This window comes from Euphorbia lathyris, chromosome 5, assembly GCF_963576675.1.
Source record: "Euphorbia lathyris chromosome 5, ddEupLath1.1, whole genome shotgun sequence".
Taxonomy (NCBI): Eukaryota; Viridiplantae; Streptophyta; class Magnoliopsida; order Malpighiales; family Euphorbiaceae; genus Euphorbia; species Euphorbia lathyris.
The window spans coordinates 4,369,582-4,388,580 of NC_088914.1; positions in this window are offsets into that span (position 1 = coordinate 4,369,582).

An 18,999-nucleotide genomic window follows, 5' to 3' on the forward strand; every position below is an offset into this window, starting at 1 on the left:
TTCGGTTAATAAGCGAGCAATTCTCGCATTTAAATGCTTTTGTGTGAGTTAGTTAGGAATTGAAAACATTCTATTTACTTTTCGCCGTTTAGGCTCGTTTTGTAATCAATTTAGGCAAATACGGCCGAAATAGCATGCGTATTAGAATTCTGTTATCTTTTGAAGCTAATTGGTCCGTCAAAAGTCGCACCAAACGAAGCGTTTGCTCAAAATAAGCGATTGACGGATCAATTTGATTTTTTGGACTAATGTTTTCCGGAGTTTTTATGCGTATGCAGGTGTGAAGTCGGACGAAAAAGGTCGCGGAACTCATCGAGCTTGGATCGAGCACGCTTCGGGCGAAAACGCTCGGTGAGCAGGGCCACACGGGCCATTTCTGCTCGCCGAGCAGGCTATGCCTGCTCGCCGAGCAGGCCGCCAGAGGCCTGCTCGGCGAGCAGGCCGCCAGGCGCCTGCTCGGCGAGCAGGGGGCTGCTCGGCGCGAGCAGCCCTGCGGGAATTGGTCAAAAAGACCAATTCCGCCCCCACGAAGCCACGTTCGGCCCCACGTCTTCCTACACCAACAAGGACACAAAAATAGGTCAAAACGAGGCCCAAGACGCGTCTATAAATAGGATTTTCCACTGTAATTAGATATCTTTCATTTTTGTGAATTATTTTAGCTTTCCCCTTGTAATTCCTCTCCATCTTCTCCATCTTCCTCAACCTCCATTGAAGCTCCTTCAAAGCTTTCTACCGAGGAATTACCAAGGTCCGTCCTTAAGATTAAGTCGTCGGCTGCAGAGTAAACAGGTTCCCTGAAAGGGATTTTTATCTCCTTTTATCTTTCCTTGTTTGTACTCTTTGATACAGTTGCCGAACTTGACTTATTGTATCTTGTGACAATTATCTTCGCCTTTAATAATAATTTAGCTCTTATTTTGTTCTATGATTATTTGTCTAATCTCTGTCTTACGCTTTATTCAATTGGTTTAACTCATTCAAAAGCCCCAAAATCTAGTAGGCACATATTGCGAGCTGAATCTGACCTAGTCAGAGTCTAGGAGATTGACGACCTCTTAGTTGATTAAGCGCCAATTTACTGAGCCTTAGACCTAGTTTCGGCCTTAGGGAATCACGCGCTAGGAACCTCAAGAGGGTAAGTAGGGTTAATCGCCTTGAATACAAGTGACTCAGATTAGGTTTTTCTTCAATAGACTTGATAATCTATCTTTATTATTATCGTTCATACCATGTTCCTTCGAATAGTTTCGTTAATGAAAGATCAATTAGGGGTAGAGTAACTTAGTTAGGCGCAGAATAACTTAGATAATTTAGTTAGAATTAGATAACTTAGCTAGGATTAGTATAATTCAACCTAGGAGTAGATTAATTAAACAAACCAAACTCAAAACCCCCTAAGCCTAGATAACATCCGAGACCGAGTAGCTTGATACTTGCAGAAATAAATCATGTGGACGATAACCTGGACTTAAACCAGAAATTTATTACTTGATAACGACGGGGTACACTTATCCCTTAGTGAGTTCTCATCTCGAGTTAGGTGAGGGCGCATCAAGTTTTTGGCGCCGTTGCCGGGGATTTATTTCTTCTGCAATATCGAACCAAAGGTCGATTTGTTAGTTTAGGCATTCCTTGTGAATATCCTTTGTTTATATCGTTTATACTTGTTTATATATAATTCTTTATAACTTCTATACTTGTTCATATCTTTTGTATTTGTTCTATACACTTTTACTTATCAACTTTTGTGCTAGAACTTCACTTTTTCTCAGCATTCTCTGATCAATGAATTGGCAAGAAAGAGTCGAGTGGCAAGCTCAAAAGTTTACTATCCCATCAAGACAATACATTCATGCCCTGGAGAATGAGGCTCCCAATCTCTCCATGGCCGACTTAAATGAGAAAATGGATATCTTGATGACGAAACTGAGCCTCAACACCAATGAAAGTGTAAGTTTTGTGGGTAATCACCAAAGGTATAATTCTAACCCCAATTCTTACAGCTTTTATGGTAGTGATTGGAGGAGACCTCAACACTCAAATCTGTCCTACGGGAACCCTAACATGCTGAGGCCTCCAAATAGGTTTGTTAATGAGCACAGGGAAAACGAATTGGGAATGTTCCCTTACGAACAAGCAAGCCAAGTTCCTCCACAACCCTCTAGCTCACGAGATGAGGTGATGTCCCTTTTGAAAGGAATATCAGCCCGACTTACAATCAACGAGGAGGTTTGCAAGGACTTGAGCAACCAATTGGCTCAAATAAACCATGAGTTTCAAGAGCAATCCCGAGATGCTCTCCCAGGCATAAAGGAAAACATAAAAATCCCACAAAGGGAATCAGCTCAAGCCATCTCCTTGAGGAATGACAAAAAGGTAGAACCAAGTCCACTATCACATGCATCACTCGAGGTAAGTGAGGAACCGGAAGCGGTAAGCAACCCCGGTTCAAAATCTGAAATTCTAAATCATGTGATAGAGATAAAAGATCAAATCAAAACTTGTGTATCTCAACTACCTTTTCCTCAAAAATTAGAAAAGTTTAGGTTTGCTTCATGCTCAGAAGTTTTCATTCTCTTCGACCTACCAAGAGAATCCAAAAGGGAGCAAACCAAACTTTTTCATAATATGTTTAAATTCGACCTCCTGCTTTCATTAAACTTATTAGAGGCTCTTAATCCGTTTTGTAGGTACGGGTTATTTCTCAAGGAGTTCGAGTTCCTAACGCGAGTAGAAGCTTACACCTAGGAAGGAACTCCATGTCGAGCTAACCGACTATAAAGTAGCGCTTCTTGGGAGGCAACCCAAGTTTGGATTAAACTTTTTCTAGGTTTGTTTTTCTTTTTAATTCAATTATAGAGTTCTGTTTTTAACTTTGTTTAGTAAGTTGTCTTCTCCACCCTAACTTTTTGCACATGCGCTTGATGGTTTTAGATGCAATGTTGGAACTTATTGCATATTTTTAGTGTGAGGAGGAGGGGTAGACAAACTTACAAAAATTGTATAAATTTTTAATTTTTGTTGCGTCGTGTCTAGTTTAGTTTAGCGTTTTTCGGGTTCTGTTTATGTTTTTGCATGTTTAGGACCTAAAACCGTGAACCTCCTTCGAATCTAAACTTCGTTATTTGTCTTTAAGGGTTGAGAACCGAATCTAAAATTGCATGACAACTAGTTTAGGCGTAGGACACAACTCTTGTATCTGTAAAAGCATGAGCTAAAGTTTGCATTTAGACCCTACTTTTGAAGAAATGCTAAAATCATTACTTAGGTAGATAACTTAAGAATTGAAGGCATGTGACATTAAACTTGAGTTTGGGGAAAACTAGTAAACACAAAATTGAAACCCAAAGAATTGTGAGTTGAATTTGAGCCTAAGAGCGAACATCAAAAAGCTCTTTTTCTTGACATTTTTGTGTGAATGCTTTGACTTGTGGAAGATTACAGATTTTGCATCTAATACTGTGTTGAACCTACATGCAATGGTTTGAGATGATAAACGACGAATCAGCCTCATTAGAATTAACCCTTTTCTTTACCTTATTTTTTCTTTTTCATCCACTCTAGGAAGCCCCTTTGAGCCTATATTTTTGTAGTTTATAGATCTTTCTTTCGTTCTAACCCGTTTTTGCGAACCACAACTTGGTTCGCTACTTAGCCTTTGTTTTTGCAAGCTCAAATTGAGCCTTGTTTTCTTCTAGCGCTTTATCTTTGTTTATGGCGTTACAGTAGCAAGCCAAAAGGCTAAGAAGTGAATGAGCATCATTATTCCAAAAAGGAAAAAACAAAGGGAAAACAGAAAAAAAAAGAGAAAAGAAAAGAAAAGAGACGAACAAAAAGGGAAAACAAAACTTCATTCCCCAGTTCCTAAAAATAAAAAAACGTCTCAAGAAAACATCCCAAAAGAAAAAAAATAATAAGGGATGAATAAAAAGCTCAGTCACTTCATATTTGCTAAAGCCATTTTAACTCTGTTTGTGTAAGCGCTAGAACATGTAACCTTTGTTGTACCTTTAACCCCCTAACCACATTACAACCCCAATTAGAGGCTGTTTTTGATATCATCAGAGTCATATAGCATAGTAGAGGAACTCGGATGAACGTGCAAAATCAACGTAATCCTAAGCAAGAACATAAGCCGAGAGTAAACACCTTAGCCACCGAAAATTGTGTGAATGAGTGAACTACCTATGGTGAGGTGTCTTACTTAGCGATCCCCTTAAACTCGTTTAATTGAACATGTGTCCATTTGCTTAAAACTATGACCCATGATAATTGAAATGCAGCTTTTGGATATCGTGTCTCTACTTTGTATTTCCGAATGCATGTAATTACAGATGCTCGAAATTGTGTCAAGCACCTAGTCAAACTGGGAAGTTTTCTTGCTTGCTTGTGATGGCGGGTTTAGTTTTTTAGTTTACTTGGGGACAAGTAAAGTTTTAAGTGCGAGGAGGTTTGATAGGGGTCAAAAACCCCTATCTTTGGGTACGGTTTTAGGACGGTTTTTAGAGTTATTCGGTTAATAAGCGAGCAATTCTCGCATTTAAATGCTTTTGTGTGAGTTAGTTAGGAATTGAAAACATTCTATTTACTTTTCGCCGCTTAGGCTCGTTTTGTAATCAATTTAGGCAAATACGGCCGAAATAGCATGCGTATTAGAATTCTGTTATCTTTTGAAGCTAATTGGTCCGTCAAAAGTCGCACCAAACGAAGCGTTTGCTCAAAATAAGCGATTGACGGATCAATTTGGTTTTTTGGACTAATGTTTTCCGGAGTTTTTATGCGTATGTAGGTGTGAAGTCGGACGAAAAAGGTCGCGGAACTCATCGAGCTTGGATCGAGCACGCTTCGGGCGAAAACGCTCGGCGAGCAGGGCCCCACGGGCCATTTCTGCTCGCCGAGCAGGGCGCCAGGCGCCTGCTCGCCGAGCAGGCCACCAGGCGCCTGCTCGGCGAGCAGGGGGCTGCTCGGCGCGAGCAGCCTTCCCTGCTCGGCGAGCAGCCCTGCGGGAATTGGTCAAAAAGACCAATTCCGCCCCCACGAAGCCACGTTCGGCCCCACGTCTTCCTACACCAACAAGGACACGAAAATAGGTCAAAACGAGGCCCAAGACGCGTCTATAAATAGGATTTTTCCACTGTAATTAGATATCTTTCGTTTTTGTAAATTATTTTAGCTTTCCCCTTGTAATTCCTCTCCATCTTCTCCATCTTCCTCAACCTCCATTGAAGCTCCTTCAAAGCTTTCTACCGAGGAATTACCAAGGTCCGTCCTTAAGATTAAGTCGCCGGCTGCAGAGTAAACAGGTTCCCTGAAAGGGATTTTTGTATCTCCTTTTATCTTTCCTTGTTTGTACTCTTTGATACAGTTGCCGAACTTGACTTATTGTATCTTGTGACAATTATCTTCGCCTTTAATAATAATTTAGCTCTTGTTTTGTTCTATGATTATTTGTCTAATCTCTGTCTTACGCTTTATTCAATTGGTTTAACTCATTCAAAAGCCCCAAAATCTAGTAGGCACATATTGCGAGCTGAATCTGACCTAGTCAGAGCCTAGGAGATTGACGACCTCTTAGTTGATTAAGCGCCAATTTACTGAGCCTTAGACCTAGTTTCGGCCTTAGGGAATCACGCGCTAGGAACCTCAGGAGGGTAAGTAGGGTTAATCGCCTTGAATACAAGTGACTCAGATTAGGTTTTTCTTCAATAGACTTGATAATCTATCTTTATTATTATCGTTCTTACCATGTTCCTTCGAATAGTTTCATTAATGAAAGATCAATTAGGGGTAGAGTAACTTAGTTAGGCGTAGAATAACTTAGATAATTTAGTTAGAATTAGATAACTTAGCTAGGATTAGTATAATTCAACCTAGGAGTAGATTAATTAAACAAACCAAACTCAAAACCCCCTAAGCCTAGATAACATCCGAGACCGAGTAGCTTGATACTTGCAGAAATAAATCCTGTGGACGATAACCTGGACTTAAACCAGAAATTTATTACTTGATAACGACGGGGTACACTTATCCCTTAGTGAGTTCTCATCTCGAGTTAGGTGAGGGCGCATCAGTAAACTGCCCCCTATCTTCTCTTTGCGGTCCAAGATGCAATTGAAATCATCAATGACTGCCCACGACATTCCAGGTTGCCTAGCCAAACTGCCTAGCAAATCCCACGAATCTTTATGTTTACTCCGATTTGCCCACCCATAGAACCCAATCAGTCTCCAATCGCCCTGTATCGAATCCTTTACAATAGCTTCAATGTGGTGTTCCAAAAATGAAATTATAGAAATCTCCTCTTTTTTCTTCCACATCAGGGCAAGTCCACCACTATGCCCCCTTGCATCAACTATAAAACATCTCTCATATCTAAATTTACTTCGTAGTCCCTCCATACTTGTTTTGTTTACCAAAGTTTCGATTAGAAAAACAAAACCCGGGGCATGAGTTTTTAATAACTCACCAAGAGCTCGAACCGCACGGGGGTTGCCCAAGCCCCGACAGTTCCAGCTTAAGAAACTCATAATCCCTGACGGACCTACTCTGCAGGTCTCACCAATACTGTAGTAGCTGACTTATCCACAGGCATTGTAGAAGGGTCTGCTCCTGAATGTGTTTCAGTGTTAGGTAACGGTGTATTGGGTTCTGTGCTCATCCCCCCCTCCGCACGTCTTCTTTTCCTAGCCTCAATTAGTTCGAGTTCCACAGACTCGTTGAGATCCATATCGACCGTATTACTCCTTTCTGCCACCTTACATGCGTCTATACTCGTGTTATCAACTGCTTTACCTTTGTCAAACCGAGCATTCCAATGGCTAGGCCTATTCTCCTGGCCTTCTTAGTTGATACAGCCACTCGGCTCCCGCAACCACATGTTATATTATATACTATTTGCATAGATTATATTACATACTTTTTATTACTTTTTATTTGTTATATATACATATAGATTATATTATATACTATTCACCTCGATCATGTTATATACTTTTTATTATTTTCACTTGAGGTTGTATTATATACTTTTTGGTAGTTTAATGTTATATATGTATATATTATTATCATTTCTATATAGGTATATTATATATAGTAGTTATATTATATAGTATTATTCTCTATATTTATCTTATATATATATATATGCCTATATTTATTATAATTTTCTGCTCATTAGTGTTAGGTGTATATGTATTTAGGTAGTTTAGTATTTATCATTGGCCTAATGCTTCCCCAGCCCCTTAACTTGTCTAAATTGGTCATTTTACCCCCTGAACTCATCGAATGTCCTATTTACCCCATTAACTCCATAAAAGTGGTATTTCTCACCCCCTCAACTTGTCAATTTATCCCCTCAACTCATAGAGTGTTCTATTTACCCCCTTAACTCCATAAAAGTGGTATTTTTCACCCCCTTACAATCCGTTATCGAAGCCTAAATTAATAACTTTTTTTAAACGTTAAACTTATATTTATGTTATTTTGCAAGTGGAACCTAAATTGATACTTCCCCAAAAATCATAGGCCTATTTTGGTACATTATCCCTACATATAATGTATTTAACTTGTTTATATTAATGTTCTTGTTATTTGTATTTTTTATTCGTTCTTTCTCTTTTCAACTTTTTTGACTACTATAAAAGGGTAAGAAATACCATTTTTATGGAGTTAAGATGGTAAATATGATCATAAACGGTGAGAAATACCATTTTTATGGAGTTAATGAGGTAAATAGGATATTCGATGAGTTGAGAATGGATAAAATGACAAATTTGGACAAGTTAAGGGGGCGAGAAATACCATTTTTATGAAGTTAAGGGGGTAAATAGGATATTCGATGAGTTGCAGAGGTAAAATGATCAATTTGGACAAGTTAAGGAGGCTGGAGAAGCATTAAGCCTTTATCATTTGAGCTTGTAACATTTTGTGTCGCACTTATTTTCTTATTATTGATTATGTGTAAATGAGCGACTTTAGGGAATGGGGTTTTAAATCACCGAATGTTTTTCAAATTAATTTTCTAACCAAAAGGTATTTAAAGGAATGATTTAGGGTGTAAATAAAGGTTTTAACTTCACGTTCTTTTTTATAAAATAACGCTTTTTGTAAATAAATATACTTGCATTGCTTAATCACGTTTTTAGCAACTACACTCAAATGCTTTCTAACCTCACGTTTTGATGCACAAATCTGTTCCAACGGCGGTTTTGGATAAACATGTAAATAAATGAGGGTTTTGGAGAAAGGAATTAGATATTTATACCTTAGTATATAGTCTAGTATATGAACATATATTCAAATGTTGTAATTTACCTTTTCGCGATTTCACATTTCCGCTACGAACCACTTCGTACATACCAATTATTAAACTAAAATGGGTGATTCTTCTAAACTAAATGGCTTTTATTTAAATGCTCAAAATGATTTTCCAAAACGAGAAAGAAAAGGTTTTCAAACGAATTTGAAACTTAAAGGAATATGCGATTAGACCGTTAGCGCTTAATAGTGTTAAGTAGGAGGCCCGTGGTTCAAACCGGACGATTTCGAGGTGCCTAGTAGTCTTTCTCCACAAATGAGCTAGCCTTCTCGAATCGTACCCAATTTCCCGAATCCAACCAGTCTCCCGTAAGGAATCCGGTGATCATTTCCCATTAATGGGTGGCGACTTTTTCATCTCCGAGCTTCGGTCCCACCGAGTAGCTTGATTCCCATATTAGTTACTTTCGGCTCTAATCACATCGTTGTCGTCAACGATATCATCCTCTCGGATCTTCCGGGCAAGGCTTGATATCTACAGTGACGACTCTGCTGGGGAAGTAGAGAAATTGATTCTGAAAGACACTTATTATACAATAATGAGGACGGATCGTATTATTCCTTTTCGTATGCATAGCATTCGCATTGATGCAAACCTTTTGGGTAATTTTCGCGAAACTTCTAGCAAGTCCATTCGTCACTCGAAAGAAGCTATTGCAAGTTCCCGCTTATAGTAAGGTGCTGCTGCTCGTAAAGTATATAGCATTTAATATGACAAGTGTATCCTATTGCAACAAGTAATATTGTGCTAAGCATGAGATCGAACCACAAAGACTATTTGTTACAACTAGTAAATCTACCTAGAATAATCTAATTGTTTAGAGGGTTGGATAAAGATTTGGGTTTATGAATAACTAATTAACTAATTGAAAGCAATAAAGATACAAAAATAAAGTGAACAATTGACAGGGTAGAAGGTGAATTAATGGATGGCACAATCTAGGCTGAGGAATCCTTTGATTAAATCCTATGTATGAATTTAGGGAGTTCAGATTTATATTTTACCAATGATTGAAGGTAATTGTCCCAAGTGAAAGATTAATGTGATCAGTATTCGTCCTTCCTATTCACATGCATTCGGATGACGGCTTGATTAGGCATATACCCTAGGTCATGCAAAGCATTAGGTTTATTGACAACTAAGGCTAAAGCCATAGCCCAGCCACAAAGCCCTATTCCTAGTGGTCTCTAGCGAAGTCAGGTTAATACAAATTCGGTATAGACGATTCCATGGTCAGGTTCTCGTCTATCTATAATCCTATCTAAGTCAGGGTCACAGGCATTAAGCACATTATATATATAAACAGGCTAGTTTACCATTATCAATGCTCATTCTAGCATAAATCCTGCTCCTAACATCATCTAGGCATTAAGCATGCATAAACTGATCAATCAAAAGGCCCTAGTTCCCTAATCATACATATTCATACAACCAATTTCATTCCCATCCCAAATTGGATGGGGATCAGTTCGTAGAAAACCAATCATAGCAAAAGGATAATAGGAACAATGGAAAAAGCTTCAATTAAATCTAATCGCAAAAGATAAAAGGGAAAAAGAGAAATCTAGAACCCGTTTTGCCGATTCCAATTACAGAAATAGAAGATGAGGAACTTCTCCCATCAATTGTTCTTAAAAGAAATAAAGACTGGAAATAAACCTAATCTAGAAAGCTGAAAAAGCTAAACTAAAAGCTAAAAATAAAAAATCTACATTGTGACGGCTCTTAAGGAATCTGTCTCCCCGAATAATGAAGATTAGCTCCCTATTTATAGAGCTAGGGAGAAACCCTAATGTCTCCGGGGGCGAAATAGGCATTTACAAAGTGTTTTAATGGGCTTATGGGCCCGATCCGCGGATTTCAGCAAGGGGAAGGCGTTGGTGCGCCTTCCCCCGCCTCATCTCGTCGAGACAAGGCCTGTCTCAACGAGACAGCCTGTGTCTCGCCGAGACAGGTCCCATTTGGGGGATTAAACTCCGGTTTTTATCCTTTTGAGTCCTTGGGCTTCCGAAAGATGCTCTAATGGTCCCTGACGAATCCCAACAGTGCTCCGATGGTCCCTAAAAAGTCCAGTAATTCTCCAATGGGCTTTGGTCTGGTTCGGAAATGCACGAAAGGAAATTATTAATTCTAACTAAAAGGTACAAAACGATACTAAAATTAAAAGGAAATAAAGCAAAAACAAACGAAAATGATCCTAAAAACCTATACAAATGGGAGCTATCAACCTCCCCACACTTGGATATTGCTTGTCCTCAAGCAAGACAGAATCCAAAACAGAGAAAAATCAACAAATAGCTCTCATACAAAAACAAGAATCTACTGCACTTTATTATTCACAACAGTTCAGACTACTCATTTTGCAATTAAAAACATAATGAACCTCAGACGAGTCTCCAAAACTGATTAATTGGTTTTATCGATCAACACTTCATGAAAACGAAAGAAGAGGACTAAAATTGATAGCTCACAAGTGGTCACTCTAACGCTCAAGTGTTTGGGTGAAATTTTTTTTTTCTGTAAACGCTCTACATTTAATTGTACAAAGTGGTCACGTTGGAATTGCATCATCCATTCGGTCAAAATTAATGCATTAAAATTAAACAAGATCATAGGTCTTTAAAAGGTTGTAACAAGGGCTAAAGGTTGGGGTAGGAAAAAAGACATTTTTAGGCAAAAAGTTAAATGACTCAAATAGTTAAGATTTTTGCAAAAAGGACACTAAATTATGGAGCTATAAACCACCTCCCCACACTTAAATCTTGTTTGTCCTCAAGCAAGTCAGAATCCAAAAGGGACACGTTTTCCGCTATGTATAAGAATGTTAAAGCTCAAGGTTGATTTTTTTTTTATTCAATGAAGTATTCGAGAAGCAACTAAAAATATAAACACGTTTTTTTATCCTTTCCTCTATAATTTAATTTTTTTTTTAACAGAGGGGAAAAAGAGTGAAATTCAAATGGGTAAAGGTTGCTTCTTAAGATTTACAACTTTTTAATGATTGTTAGCAGGAATTTGAAGGATAGGTGTGTTTAAGGATTTATCAAAACTAAATTGAGTCAATTAACTTGGGTGAGAAATGATATTTAAGAAGGCTAAGGTTTGTAACAGGGTTGATCAAAGAAATTGGTAAAAGGTTCAAATGGGTTTATCTAGTGGAACTGTTAAGGGATTTTGGCTAAACAAAGAAATAGGCTAAATTCACAAAGGGCTATACCTAGATTGTCTAATCATTTCAAGTTTAATAGAAACACAAAATTCAACCAGTATTGGATGCAATTCCTATGAGCACAAAGACAATAAATGTAATCTCACACCTAAGAGATCAATTGTTCCTAATTATCAGTCTAAAATATTGATCTTTATGGCTCTAACTCACAATTGAAGGGTTATTTGTATCAATCCTAGACTCAACTAACGTTCTGTTACATGTCAATTTTAGGTAAACAATACTCTTTGTAGGTTCAAACGTTGTTCAAAAAATTTTACATGTATCAATTTCATTTAGAATGTGCAAATTTTTAAACGCATTGTCAACTGTATTGTCGGAAGAGGCCTCTTTGGACATATAAGCTTATGCATTCGAAACAGTTCCATTAGAACTAGATCCACTAGAACTAGCCATTTTTATCATATCTAGAACCTTTGTACCAGTAAGGATATCCTTTTAAATGGAAACAAGCCTCCCTATTACTGTTTTGATTTTTATTAAACCTTTTTTCTGATTATGCAGAAGTTTTAAAATCGAAACTAGATCTTGAATTCACATTTCTATCAAAAGAAGATTGATATTCCACATCACCTCTCTCTGTTTTTCCAACTCTAAAAAACATAGGGTAAATTACACCCATGGCCACTGAACTTTACCCATTTTCACATTATGGCCACTGAGCTTTACATTTTTTAACACCGGTGGCCACTTAACACCTCAAACCGACCATTGACGGTTAAAAATAAAAAATCCAAAGCGCTAATGATATTCTAAGGAACTTTAATTCTTGAAAATTTTCGTTTTTAGGTCATTTAGGTGTTGTTTGGTTATGAGAGAGAAAATGAATTTTTAGAGAGAGAAAGCTCAAAAAAATGTGATTTTCGAAAATAAAAAATGCGGTTCAATGATAAATGTCGTTCTGAACAACTTTAATTCTTGGATATTTTCATTTTGAGGTCGTTAACGATCATTAACGGTCATTTTGAGAAATTTGTTAAAATTGAGTAGCCATCGGTGTTAAAAAGTGTAAAGTTCAGTGGCCATACCGGGAAGAAATGAAGTTGAGTGGCCATAATGTGAAAATTGATAAAGTTCAATCGCCATGGGTGTAATTTACCCAAAAACATCAGATATGGCTATGCTACTTGAGGTAAATCATCAATGATTTGAACCTCATATCCTACATGATCATATTCAAAATTGAGACCATATAGGAAGTCAACGGTTAAATACTGCCCCCAAATTATTTATCACCGCCCCTTTTGGACTTTTTTGCCCTTCTCATAATTTTGATAAAAAAAATGAAAATTCTCTCTCCAAAATCATAACCCCGAACAACAATAATTGAAATTATGAAAATAATTGATGCGTCGCAATCCGAGTCCCGAAAATGGATGATTACGAGTCGGAAACATTAAAATTTGGGTATTGCTATATACCGAAATATGTTTTTCCAACCACCGCACTATTTTGACAATTATGCCCTCCTCATAATTTAAACTCAAAAACCAAAACTTTTTTTCCTCTCTTTCTCTCCCAAGCCTAAAAACTTTAATTGGACGAAAATGGACCTGAGCATTCCCGAAGATCATGATTTCAAACACGAGGTAATCCTACGATATAAATTTAAATTAAAATTTCGTTTTTTGAATTTCGAATTTTTTTTTGGCCTAAATGGGCAGCGCGCACCGTTCCACCGTATGGTGGAACGGATGCGCTGTTCGTTCCGCCGTAAGGCGGAACGAGCATGGCTCTCGTTCCACCATACGGTGGAACGATTGCTCCGTTCGTTCCACCGTACGGTGGAACGAAGGCGCCATTCGTTCCACCTTACGGTGGAACGAACGGACATGCCGTTTCCACCACGGGTGGAAGGGGCAGTTCGTCCGTTCCACCCGTGGTGGAAACGGCACGGCGATTCCGTTTACCTTATATTCATACGGGTTCCGCTTTCGATTCGGAGGCGGAACCCGTGATTTCTGAGTATTTTAAAAAAAAAAACTTACCGGAGATTTCATGAAGCCTTTACCCGCTCCTGGCTTTGGCGGCATGTTGTTTTAGGTCGGGTTTTTTGAAAAACCAAAAAGCTAGAGAGGATTTGAGATTTTTGAATTTTTGAGTTTAAATTATGAGGAGGGCAAAATTGTCAAAAAAGTACGGTAGGTGGAAAAAATATTGCGGTATATAGCAGCCCACTATTAAGTTCAATTGAAACATTATAACAGTAATAAAGACCAACCTTTCCATCCATTAAGGCCCAAATGCGCATGCTAGTTTAGATTAGACCAATCAGTATGGGCTATAATCGAGCTTTGGCCTGTTCAAGTTCGGCTCGCTATAAAATTAATGAACTCGAGCCTGAGCCGAGCTTGCTATAAAATTAATGAGCCGAGCCCGAGCCGAGCTTTGGCTTGCTCAACGAGCTTGAGCCGAGCTTCGAGCTTGTTTCGAGCCCAAAATCCTCTTTTGGACTTGGTTCATTAAGAAAGTTATCTAACCATGAATTGTTTGTGAGTAAATCGTTAATTATATTTGTGAAGTTTGCTTGCAAATAACTTTTTAATTGTGTACATAAACAAGCTCACAAGCAAAGTTCGTGAATAAATAAACAAGATACTTACAAATAGTTCGTCTATTACTCATTTATTATGTTTGTGAACGAACTCATCTAATAGCAAATGAAATAATATTAAGTTTAGATATTTGTGAACTAACAAAAATCTATATAGTTTTCTACAAAACTAAAATTTGTTCATAAATGTTCTAACCGAGCCTACTCGGAGCTTTCGAACCGAGCTTTGGCCTGCTCAAGCTCGGCTGGTTTACGAACCGAGCCAGTAAATCGTATTCACGAGCGGCTCATTTACAAATCAAACCGAGTCGAACCGATCACCGAACCGCTCATGAGCGGCTCGGCTCATTTACAGCCCTACCAATCAGTTCGTTAAAAGAGTTTCTCGTTGTATTTGTTGTTGGAGATATTGTAATGAAGTTAATGAAAAAAAAAAAGAACGTTTGAACAAGATAAAGCTGAATAAATCAAACTCCAAGTTACAAGTCTGAACTTCTTAAATATTTTATCCAATGCTTAATAAATCATTTGCCCCCTGAACTTGTCCAAAAAGCTTGATTGGCCTCCTGAATTTTTAAAGTATCCCGATAGCCCTCTGAACTTGCATAAAATGTTCAGTTAGCCCCTGAAATTGCATAAAATGTAATCAATTGATCACTCGGTCGCAAAAAAGTATGTAAAATGCGGAAGATGTATTCCACGCATTTTAGAATGTTATTACATAATTAAAAAATAAATTAAAAATGAAGTTATTACTTGCTCAACTATACAACTTGTCTTCTCTAATAATAGAATTGCATATCCCGATTTTGGTCGTTTTACTTTTTTTAAGACTCGTACAATATATATTCCGCATTTAACTTACTTTTTTGTGACCGAATGATCAATTGATTACATTTTATGTAAGTTCAAGGAGCTAACTGAACATTTTATGCAAGTTCAGGGAGCTATCGGGACACTTTGAAAGTTCAGAGAGTCAATCAAGCTTTTTGAATAAGTTCAGGGAGCAAATGATGTATTAAGCCTTTATCCAAAAATTAATCTTCTACAAATTGATTTTTATTTTTTATTTACTTATTAATTAGTAACATTATTTTGTTCTTCACTTTGCTAATTAACCTAACCTGCCCTGAAGCATAAGGTAATTTAATAAGGAAAATTGGGGGTTTCATATTCATATTATTGCATAAATGTGCAATATCTCTTTACATTGATCATCAACCGCAAATCATTTCCTTTTAGTGACTTCATTTTTTTGAATAAATTACAACAATGGTACCTGAACTTTATCTTATTTACACTTTGGTATATAGATTATATTTTGTCCCAAAAATATACCTGAAGTAATGATGACCGGACAATTTAGTATATTTTACCGGTTAATGACTTGTCAATAAGAGTTTCATGAGTTAGTTACACCGATAGTACCTGAACTTTACCATAATTCACACTTTGGTATCTGGATTTTATTTTATCCTAAAAACATAACTCAAGTAAAGGTGATTGAAAAATTTAGTTCATTTGATCGGTTAGTGACCGGGTAATGTGAGTTTGACCATTTTGAACTAAACATTGGGACTCACCATACACTCAATTAACATAAAATTACAATACTTTATGTTAATTGAGTGTGTGATGAATCTCAATTTTTAATTTAAAATAGTCAAACTCGTGTTGAACGATCACTGATCAGTCAAATGTACTAAAATTTTAAGTCATCTTTACTTGAGGTATATTTTTTTGGCAAAATGAAATCTAAGTACCAAAATGTAAATTAGGATAAAGTTCAGGTACCATCAGTGTAATTTACTCATCAAACTCGCACTCACAGACCATTAACCGGTAAAATATACTATATTGTCCAGTTATCGTTACTTCAGGTATATATTTGGGACAAAATGTAATTTAGATACCAAAGTGTGAATTAGGGTAAAATTCAGGTATCATCAGTGTAATCTACTCTCATTTTTCTCAAGATCATTGGCTTCCTTTTTCTCACATTTTCAGAGCTAAATCGATGGCACTAATTACTTTTTCTTGTAACAAATTGTATTTCTGCGTGATTCTATTGATTGACAAATTGTCTATTTATATAGAGTACAGTTATTGTTGTATTCAATGACTAGTCTAGAGATTGGCCTAGATATCAGGAACTAACAGTAAGATACAAGGTTATCTATAATATATTCTCTAATACACCCCCGTAGTTGAAAGGTTCGGAGGCCGAACATTGAGACTAGTCCGGAAATCTTCGAAGAGCGGTGATGGCAACCCTTTGGTGAAGATGTCGGCTATCTGATACCGAGATGGGACGTGTAGAACACGGACTTCACCCTTAGCTACCCTTTCGCGAACAAAGTGAATATCCATCTCAACATGTTTGGTGCGATGGTGCTGCACTGGATTGCCACTGAGATATACAGCACTCACATTGTCACAATAGACCAAGGTGGATTTGGTAATTGGGCATCCTAGTTCGAGAAGTAGATTGCGGATCCAGCAGGTCTCAGATACAACATTTGCAACTCCACGGTACTCAGCTTCAGCGCTAGACCTTGACAGTGTGGGCTGTCGTTTGGCGGACCAAGAAATGAGACTGTCTCCGAGGAAGACACAGTAACCAGAAGTGGATCGGCGGGTATCTGGACAGCCAGCCCAATCAGCATCGGTGTATGAAGTGAGTTGCGTAGGGGGTGATGCTAGCAGTGTAAGACCCATATCAAGTGTACCATGAACATACCGTAGGATGCGCTTAAGAGCGGCCATGTGTGATGTTTTGGGATCGTGCATGAACAAGCAAATCTGTTGTACTGCATAAGAGATGTCTGGTCTGGTCAGGGTCAGATAATGAAGAGCTCCAGCTAGTTTCCTGTATTCTGTAGGGTCGTGGTAGGCGGATCCAGATGAGATGCTGAGCTTTTGTTTGGTATCTACTGGAGTGTTAGCCGCGTTACATGAGCTAAGGCCGGCTTTCTCAATAATTTCGGATGCATATTTCTTTTGAGATAGGAATAGTGAGCCTGGGGATCGAGTGACTGAAATTCCCAAGAAATAATGTAGCGGCCCCAAATCTTTCATTGCAAATTCAGAGTTCAACTGTGACAGGATAGATGACTGAACCATATCGGAAGAAGTAACCAGAACAATGTCATCGACATATAGAAGAATGTAAGCAGTATCTGTACCTTGTCTATATACGAACAAAGAGTTGTCTGAAATGTTGTTGACAAATCCTACTTTGATGACAAAATTGGCGAAACGCTGATACCAGGCTCGAGGAGCCTGCTTAAGACCATAGAGAGATTTACGAAGTAAACAGACATGATCCGGATATAGAGAGTCCCGGAAGCCCAATGGCTGATGCATGTATACAGTTTCAGTGAGGTCGCCATGCAGAAAAGCATTCTTGACATCCAATTGTCGAATATTCCAATTTTTGGAAAGTGCTATACTGAGAACAACCCTGATTGTTGCTGGTTTCACCACAGGGCTAAATGTTTCACCACAATCAACCCCAGCTAACTGTCCGGATCCATTGCCAACCAATCTAGCTTTGTATCGCTCAAAGGAGCCATCTGCATGTGTTTTGTGCCTGAAAATCCATCAACTACGAATAATATTAGCATTTTTGGGACGGGGTACGAGTACCCACGTCTTATTTTGAATTAAAGCCTCAAATTCATCAGTCATGGCCTGTGACCAATTTGGATCACTTAATGCAATGGATGGTGATTTAGGGACTGGGGATATGGTTGTCTGTTTGGAGGCGGAGAGGTTAAGCATACGGCGTGGTTTTCGGATACCATTTTGGGCTCGTGTGGTCATGGTGTGGCTGGTGGGATTTACTTGGTGGTTTGTTGCTGTATCAGGCCGAGTAATGGATGCAAGGGGGGATGTCGAAGTTGGGGAATTGAGGGAGGATTGTCGTATAGACGAGGACGGGACTGACGCTGGCCGCGAGGCTGACGTCGGAGTTGGAGACTTGGAGTTAGACATTGACGGAGAGGGAGACGCGGTGGAGGAGGGTAACGGAAGTGACGACCCTGTTTTGGAGTGCGATGGTGAAGGCGACTCGGATTGAGAAGACGACGCAGAGGAAAACAGGGGACACGACGGGACTGACGCAGATGGACGATTTGGACTCGAAGAGACGGACGACGGTAAAGGGACAGGGGACATTGAGATTGGCGATAGGCCTGGAATTAGGCAATCGTCGACTGCGGAAGGTGCCGAGACAGGAGACGCGCAAGTGTTTGACTGTGAGCAGAAAGGGAATTTTGATTCGTCAAAGACGACGTGTCGAGAAATGATTATTTTGTTTTTAGATAGGTCGAAGCACTTGTATCCTCGATGATTAGGTGGATAACCAAGAAATACACAAGGTAAGGAGCGAGCCTCTAGTTTATGACGCGACACGGAGGGGATTGGGGGAAAACATAGACATCCAAAGATACGTAAGTGAGAGTAATTTGGATCCCGTTGGTAAAGAATTTTAGTGGGAGATTCGTATCCTAATATTTTATGAGGGTATATATTGAGAAGATATGTTGCTAATTCAAGGGCGTGATGCCAAAGTTTAAAGGGGACGGAGGCGTGATTCATGACGGTTCGAATTAGATTATTGACTGTGCGAATTGTACGTTCAGATTTCCCATTCTGGGGAGAGGTGTATGGGCATGAGAATCGAAATTGCATGTCGTGTGTGAGACAGAATTGACGAAAAAGGTTATTATTAAATTCTCCCCCGTTATCGCACTGAAAGACCTTAATGTCGCGTTCAAATTGTGTGCGAATAAAGGAACGGAAGGTAAGAAAAACATTGTAAACTTGTGATTTATGTGCTAATGGGAATGTCCAAAGAAAATTAGTGTAATTATCCAGGAACAACACATAGTA